Source organism: Aulonocara stuartgranti (genome assembly GCF_965226115.1).
Source record: "Aulonocara stuartgranti genome assembly, chromosome: 7".
Lineage (NCBI taxonomy): Eukaryota > Metazoa > Chordata > Actinopteri > Cichliformes > Cichlidae > Aulonocara > Aulonocara stuartgranti.
In genome coordinates, this window is record NC_138945.1 from 63,444,196 (window position 1) to 63,453,418 (window position 9,223).

At 38.0% G+C, this 9,223-nt stretch overlaps 1 protein-coding gene across 1 annotated transcript in view; it reads right to left on the reverse strand.

The window, feature by feature from the left end:
* The window catches only part of LOC309711462 (excitatory amino acid transporter 2-like), a 28,493-nt gene extending 24,981 nt beyond the window's left edge, over positions 1–3,512 (reverse strand). The window contains exon 1 of the mRNA XM_082541813.1: positions 3,148–3,512. The gene's annotated coding sequence lies outside the window, so the exon portion shown is untranslated. The remainder of the gene's footprint in view (positions 1–3,147) is intronic.
* Between the last annotated feature and the right edge of the window lie 5,711 nt (positions 3,513–9,223).

Consider the following 9,223-nt stretch of genomic DNA (forward strand, 5'->3'; position numbering starts at 1 on the left):
CTCCCCAGCATTTTATCTTCCTATTACTCCCACATGTTAACTCTCTCGCACTCTACCTCACACTTCTCACAGTGTAAAACCTCAGTTTGTCTGGCAAAAACTAAAGTGCTTTGGATTTCAGTGGGTGATTTTTCACCTGTTTGTTTGTTTGTTTTTGTTTGTTTTTATTTATTCCACCACATAGCTTGAATTTTCTTTGAATCAGTTCATGTCTAAATACTGCTGACTGCTTAGTTGGTCCACTGTTCCCAGTCAACTGAGTACATTAAAAAAATCTATCTACTGGATTCCTTCTCTAATAATTCTGAAGCACAACAGATCTTTATCAAGTTTCAAAACTATTGAGATTGATTGGTGGAATTTAATTTGCACTAAAGAGGATAGTCCCTGAAGAAGATATCAGTCAATCGACGCATGGATTTTTTGACAAGGCGCCATGATTTGCCTTCAGCCGGTTTCTCCACAACAATGTGAGCGTGTATGTGTATGTGAGTGTTAACCTAAACATCTGTCCTGCCCTGAGGGCAACGAATGTTGTCTTCACTAATTAAAGTAGCACTTGACAGATGTTAAGGATAACAGCTTTGGCAAAATATACTTTTGACTTGTTTCACTTCTAGAGCAAGATTGGCCATGCTGCAGGAACTTTGATGTGCATGTGTGTGTCTGTACTGCGTGTTTTTTGTGTGTGCGTGCACATGCATGACAACTGGCAACTCCTTTGTTACATGTTTTGAGCTTCCAAACTTCCGAGAGTTAAAACATATTTTAAACATATTTATTAAAATTTTACATTTTTGATAGTCATTGCAAAATTGTCTTTAAAGTTGCAATATTTGTCTTTTCAACAGTGTTACTTTGACCATTTCTATAAGCTGAAAAGCACAGAAAGAGAGAAAATTCCTTTTCCTGTCTTGTAACAAAAAATCATAAACACCCTAGAAATAATTAGTTTTTGATCCTAATTAATTCCTAACAAATGCAGGAAAGGAAGATTCAAAATTGAACTGACAGATACAGTGCCTACAAAACGTGTAATTAATTTCTTCTGTATAAGTGGATGCTAAATATATGCATCATACAAACATTGATGTGGATGCAAATTTTCATTTATGTGAAATGCTATGGCTGCACTTCACAGTGTGAAACTGCATGACATGATAAAGACATATGCTTGCAAATATAAATGATCCCCCCTCCCTCCCCCAGCTGCATGTGTGGGTTTGCCTTGAATGTGTGACAGGTTCAGTCATGCAAGGCAGAAAAATGCCACAGTGCAATAGTTTGCCAATATGGATCAGCTGCATGAACAGTTGCTTTACAGATTCTCGTAGCAATTACAATGAAGGTCAAGACCTCAGCGATCATGTCTCCTCATGGTACAGCCAGTTCCTCTCACAAGGCCCACCGATGGAAGAAAACATGCCCATTAAACCCAAACATATAGACTTATCTGCACTCAGGCGAAGCGCCAAACCCTGTCTAGGTTTGATCAACATGCTTTTGACAGAAGCATCCATAAACAACCCTGTAACCGTTTTCAAGACCATCCAAGATTAATGCAGAAGGCGATCAACTGAGAGTGCCAAGAGAATTGGTTTCCATGGTGACATTGATAGTGCGATTGGAAAACTGTGTGTTTGTGTGTGCTCACACCCCAACGCCCATGTGCATTCCTTTTAATATCATAAGGAAGAGTGCTGCAAGGATTGGTTTCAGATGGGGTGGCGTTTGTATCCAAAGGTAAGAAGGGGGGAAAGGGGTGGGAGGCGACAGCTCGCTATAAGATATTTTCGGGTTTTTTGTTTTTTGTTTTTTTTTTAAGGGAGGAGTTCATATATTACTCAAATGCATGGTCGTCTTGTAAATGCAAGAGGCTGCCGACACATGACACCTCTACGAGGCTACGAATAGATTTTCCACAATAAAATACTTTATAAGAAGCTGCAACACAGGCTACAACTTGTTGGCTTTTTCTTCAGAATCACTACACAGGCCACACAAGAAAAACACGGTTTGTTAATTAGTACGCAGTTACACCTGGTGTCAAACCAAAATTTATAATGGAACTGTAAAAAATATGTCACAGCACCTATTTACAATAAAATCTACTTTTTCTATGTGATTTGCGCTTAACCCATCTGAATTTCTCTAAACAATAATAAAATGGGAATCGTTTTGCGTTTGGATGAAGGAAAACAAGGGCAGCCACCTTCACAGAGTGCTGTTTTTGGCTCAGCTGCCAGTTAATTAGAATAATAACGACACAGGAAATCATTCCTGCCTGTGGCCATCTCCCTGTACAACGCATCCACTTAACACACTGTTTGCTGCTACAACTACACATGTTTCTTTTCCAAATATTTATTTATAAGTGACTTATGTATGTATGTATGTATGTATATATATGTATATATTGTACTATTCTTAGTTAGCGTATTGTCTGTCTTGTCTTAATGTTGGTTTAAAATGGAGCACTGTAACAAAAAATAATTTCCCCCAGGGATCAATAAAGTATTCTGATTCTGATTCTGATAATTATTATTAGAATAATCACGGGCCATCCTCAGAATTGTGTCCAGAAATGTTAGGTATCAAAGTGTTGACCATCGCAAAGCCGGGTTTATTTTTAACCGTCCACTGTAATGTTTCTTTACATCGTTTATCTACATCTCGTCCAACCGACTTTCATTTAACATTTGGCATTTTCGCGATCCGAAGAGAAATATGAGCATATTTAGCCCTTTTCACTGCTGCAATTTAATCTGCAGCTCAAGCTTATTGTTGACGGTCGGCCTTGTGGGACTTTTCACTGCAGGTTGTCAGTTTACCTTTGGAGTAGCTGCGATATGAATGTAAAAACAAACAAACAAACAAACAAACAAACAAAAATGTTAATGAAAAGGGGGAGAGATGGAAATCTGTCAACCAATTAGCTTTTTGAAATGGTTTACCTACTAGCATGTATATCAGGTGCACCTGTAATCGTTTCTCAAAGCAATTACTTATGTTTACCTGTAAGTTGTGGTGATGAACAACCAACTGGATGTGACGCCAAAGAAAAGCCACTCACTCGTTAATAATCAACCTGTTTGTGTTTACGTATGCTATTTGCATGTTTAAAATAAATGCCAATCATTGTCTTACCTTTGCAGCAAATCGCGGCGAAAAAAAGTTTTTGGTGCTGTCCCCGTACAGGACCTTATTTCATCAGCTTCAGAGAGGGGCTGCCACCGCGAGATTCAGAGCGCACCGCGTTCCAAGACAGGAGCGCTTCACAGACCAAACAGGGATTTTCTGTTAGTAAAATCCGAGGAGCTCCGCAGCTCAACGATCCCACTGAATGAGCTCTGCCTCACCTCACTCTTCGGCGCTTTACTCCCCCACCCACCTCCACCCGTTTCCCCCCTCTTTGTTCCTTCTGCATGGGAATGCCAACTCTCGTTGGCTGAAGATGCAGCCTGTACCGTACCCCTTTTTCTCTCCGTGTCTCCCTGTGACCCTCTCTACCCCACTCAGTCTCTAGTTTTCTTTCACACGTATGCATAGGAGCACGCGCGCGATTTACCGGCAAGGACACGCAAAACCTTCCTCATAAGGACATTGGTTAAGTGAGCTAGATTTCCTTAAAGTGAAGCCCACTAATACCAACCTAACCTCAAAAAGTGTCCTAATTAAGTCATTCTTTGATAGCCATGAGGTGATCTGCGGATTTTTCTGATCTACACCAATGGCATTATTGGTGATGTGAGGTTTTATTACCTATTTTTACACAGGCTCGAGGTTATATTAGACCTGCACTACATTTTATATGTTGTCGGTATAACTTGCAGCATATTTATTAGATAAATGAAAGAAAAGTGAAATATATATCCAGTCTAAGTCTAAAGTAAGAAGAAGGTGTTATTAGTTAGTATTTAGCTTCATGTAAGATTCAAAGAATGACGCAGAGAATCTTCAACCCAAAGCTAAAATTAAATTTAATACGGTAGTAGTATGAGAAAAAAAAGTATACAATCTTTACAATGGAGTACACGATGAACTCTCATTTTCTTTCTCTTGAAAATGACTGCAATGATCAATTGTTGGCAAAGAAGTAGTCCATTAATTCTGAGTGGGATAATACATTTAAGATTACCCTGAAGTCCAAATCAAAAATACTGCCTTCATTCTGGTGATGGATATAAAGTAGTGTGTGTCATCTGGCTTCATGGATGAAATCTGGGTATCATCTGCATAGAAGTGAAGATGTATATTTCGCCTTCATACTGCCTGTATAATGTAAATAGAACTGGTTCTAGCACGGAACCCTGTGGAACTCCATAATGAACCTTAGCATATGAGAAAGACTCACCATTTGCATGAACAAATTTGAGTCTCAGATATAATTCAAACAACTGCAATGTAATAGCTTTAATATCTATGGTATGCTCTAATGGTTGTAAGAAAAAATCAAGATCAACAGTATTGAATGCTGTGCTGAGGTCTAGCAGGACAAACACAAAGATAAGAGGCCATACGAATATCATTTGTGACCTTCACTAACATTGTTTCTATACTGAGATGACCTGATTGAACTGCTTTAACCTCCTAAGACCCGAACTCTTTCACGGCATGCATTTTTAATTTATCTTTGATATTTGGGCTGATTGGGACCTGATGAATGTAAAAACAAAGAATTACCAGATTTTTTTTAACCTAATTTTTGTTTCTAAGAAAAATGAGAGCCACATATGAAGATATTCGTTTAAAATTTTGATAGAACAGTAGCAGTATAATGTCCTCGTAAGTGGATATCAGGTCCTTGTAGAGCAAAATTTAGTATTTTGGTGTAAATAACCCAAAATGTGATGTCCACATATGTGGACGCCAGGTCCTAGGAGGTTAAAGCCCACAAAGGTGTCAAGTTTCCAATTATTCATGAACCATTCCAGTTTGGGCACAGTGTTGTAAAAGTGATATCTCCCACACTGATTTTCAATGCTAAAATAAACCTCTAAAGTTACAACATAGTTAAGAAGTTAAATAACTCATCTCAGACTTAACCCAGACAGCATAAACAATTCTACCTTTCTAAATGTTTTGATTATGCAAGGTGGTGTGAGACCTTTTTCTGAAAGGAATAAAGAGTTAAAATGTCAGAAATGCTAAAATAAAATTCTCCTATTGATTCCATTGAAAGACAAGACATTATAGAAATATAAAGTAAGTAGGTCAATATTTTACTTTCACAAGGCATCGTGACACATCCTCAATTTAATGTTTTTGCCTCAGTGTAGCTGATAAAGACGTATAGTTACAGTGTTCCAGACCATGGGCTATTAATGATTCTGTGGGACTGTCAAACAGCAACCTTTCTCACTCTGGAATTTGAAAACAGATTTTTCTTAAACTCTGTCTTTCTGTTTATTTATCAAGATTTCTTGCTTTCATGTACAATTTTTAGGGGTTTTTTTTTATTTAGATTTTTTTTTCTTTGCTCAGCTTCAACAGGACTCTATGAGAGAAGGCTTTTCACCCCTCCATAGGTCTGGCTTGCCTGATCGAGTACAAGTAGCATATTTCAAACATGATGTCAAAAACTGGCTTTGTAACAAGTTTGTTTTCAAAGCCAAAGAAATTTCAAAATTCACTGGCTACAAAATACCTTTGAGATGAGTTTGCGATCAATGGACTGATCTTTAAAGAGTGGGATTTGACTCATGAGAGTGCTGTTTGCATGCTGTTTCCTATCAGTTCAAAGCCCTTGAAATCCATAAATCCCCTTCTTTAAGCTGATCTGTTAGGGAATACTCTAGTTTGAGTGGGGACATAGTGATGAAGCAGTGCTTAAGGTTACTGTTTCTCTGACAGCATGTGATAGATCACACTGAATTATCATTGAAGTTACTGTACATTTAGATAAATATGGTCTTTGCATTTAAAGCTTATTAACCTCTTAAGCCCCAATGCTCCCTGATACGGGGGGAAAAGGCAGGAGATGAGTTAGGCTTGAGGCTTAAGAGGTTAAGCAACAAATAAGTGCATGTGGCGTAATGCAAGAAAAATCCCAAACGCAGAGTGCTGACCAAGAATTGTCAGGTATGAGGGGTTGGTGGAGCACTTTTTCAACTGATTTGAAAAAGTGCTCCACACTTCTGCACACATGACTCAATACAATGATTGCATGTTTTCAGTTGAGGGACCCTTTCGGTATGTATGCAGCAGCCCACTAGCTTGGAAGCAGAAAGGCATTTGTGTGAGCAGCACTAATTAGTCTCTACAAATTCTATTTGCAGCTTTGCCACCATGGATGTGGAAAAGTAAAGACTAATTGAATGGAAATAACAGAAATACATTTTTGATTTTTAACACAGGTAGTCTTAATTTTAATGTTTCGCTTTTCACATCTTCAAATTGAAAAGTTTAGGGAAAACTGAAGATCAAAAAGAGGGATCTGCTGGAAAATTCAATGTAAACCAGAAAACCATCAAAGTTACACCAAGACTGTATCAGTATTATCTCTTCTATTGTGTAGATATAAAAAAGAGAGAGCAGACAAGAAAAGAAAATGTGTCTGGGGTGTCTGATGAGCAGCACTGCTGACAGGAACAGAATGAGCGGTATGGACAGGGTGATAGCTTTGAGAAAAATAATAAGAAGCTTGTCTCTTTGGGAGAGCCATTGATGATACTGACAATCGAGGGGCTTACCGCAAGAAACTCACCAATCTTTCACACATGCATCATGTAGATTATCTGCAATATGGTATTCTTCCTTTTGAAATTAGCCCCACTTCTACTAGCTGTGGGCTGTTGGTTTCTAGGAATGCCATTTATTTGAGTTATACCTATGTAATGTAGGAAGGCATGACAGTGCATAGAGTAAGGGATTCCTGGCTTAAACTCACTAGCCAGCTAATGCCCATCTGTGTGGCATTGCCAGTTATCTCCAGGTATTCAAGGTTTCTCCTTTAGTCAAAGATATGCATGTCAGGTTAACTTGTCCATAGGTGTGATTGTGAGTGCAATATACCTTATAGAAAATAAACAAACTCAAAGGCTTACTCAGCATTAGGAATGGCCCAAAAATTGATTATCCCGAGTCATATTTGGTATGGTTATCTTTTTTCTTGACACAGCCTAAACTCTCTTAAGCAGGCTTTCTTGTACTTCCTTAAAGTATATGAATCGTTTCCAAGTTTTTTGAAGAGAGCCTTTTTGCTGACTTTTTTTCCGTTCTCTGTCACGATGAAAACATGCTGCTTCAATAATGTACTATTGAAAAGGTTCCTAACTCAAGGAATGAGTTCAGCCAAATCTATGAAAAATGCTAATGATGACACAATTAGTCCAACATAAAATATTATTTTTGCATGAGTGATGTGATTCCTAATAATCTATTATTTGAAAACTTAGCATATCTCAGGATGGAGTACTGTTGTGTCCTTAAAATCTTAAAGGAAAGTGGACGAGAGCTTGGAATTAAATTTTTTTCCTTTGAATGTCTCTTGTCCTCTCAGCCTTCCCACCCTGTCCTTTTAACTTGTCTCAGTCTGGGTCTTACATTAAGAATTTCTTAAGCTGCTTGGTTTTCACGTACAGATATTTCTGCACAAATCTGTTACCCAAGATTACTCGACTGTGACTTCAGTGTGACCTCAAGGAATGACATATTAGCTAGTTTATGGAACAGTTTAAGTAATTTATTTTTATTTATTTGTATCATGCTTTAAACACAATGATTTGTTAACTACCCTGTACACAGTATTGTATTGACCATTTAGGCTGAAGCTGAAATAAGATTTGATAGAGATAGCATGGTAAGTTGTGAAGTGCAACATTGAGTCAATAAGACAAGTAAGCGCAATTCAGCTTTCCATCTTTATGCATCTATTATTGTTACAGATACAATAACAAAAAACACAGAAGTTCAATGTTTGCACTGACTGACATGTAACTGTTGTAGTGTGTGGACACTGCAGTTTAGACTGAGTAAATCATAAATACAGGTGGAAATTACGGTTTAATTAATAATAGTGTAACATTAGCAAGATTTGTTTTAAACATTGACAAACATTTTTCAAATTTACCTTTAGTACCAGCAAATAAGCTTTATGACTGAGAGCTAGGGAGGTCTATGAGAAAAATGTGAGGAGCAAAGCTTGAACTGTAAATGCAGAAGACATTTCTGGACATTACAGAAGAAGTCCCATTTTGTTATGACAACAATGCTAACAGTGGAGTATGTGGGCATCCTTTTCAGCTCAAAGGCTTCCTCTCATGCTGAGAAGCAAGCACAGAAAGCTCATCAGCCTAACTGGGAAACTGGATCAACACCTAAACATTTTCTTTAAGTCTGGTGTTAAGTATTTTACCCCTCCGGCTCTCCAGTGTAAACTATTTTCTCATGGTAGCATTTTCTCATCATTATCCCAGTACTTTGTTCAGAGCTACACCTCTGTTCCCAGGCCAGTCAGCTTATGGTTCAACGTTGCCTGTGTCTCTATTGATGATGCCCTGTGAGCTTACAAGGGCCTGTGAACAGACGGTCTCCCAGCACAAGTGGATAGGACTGTCCTCTGGGAAACATGGGACTATTGCTAAGCTGTTGTTCAGCTTTGGTAAATGGTTGAAGAGAAAACAGAAAGTCTTTGATAGAAGATGTTCCTGTGAAGAGAAAAAGGGAATTCCACCAGTTCGGCATTCCAGTTGTGACCTTGCATTATTAATATCTCCTGTTGAACTGTAAAAGGCCAAATAGTTTTTGAAAAGTAATAAGTAGATGTTATACTAAACACAAACGTGTTTGCTAAAACATTATATTGGGTGGAATGACACAAAGCAATTGCAGCCAGCTGGAAATGAAAGCTCAGGTCATTTTTGTCTATGCTGTAAGACTGCAGTGTTTCACCAGCTTCACCGTGTGCATAAATGGAATAAAACTACAGTAATGCATTGCTTACTGTCCCGTTTTCTAACTCATTATAAGCTGCAGGTCTTTTGTCTATGCAAACTCACTTGGAAGTTGTATAATGGAGAAAAGTCACAATGGAGGTAATTGATTTGGGAAATGATCTGTGAATAACTTGTTATGTTTATGGTTGTGAAAATGGTGCTGCTCTGACCCAGATTCATTCCATTGTGTACTTCATGAAGCAAATATAAGGTGCTTTTTCAATGTACCCGAATCTGTCTATGGAATATATTTGTCATAAAGACTTTTACACCGTGTGAAAGGATAA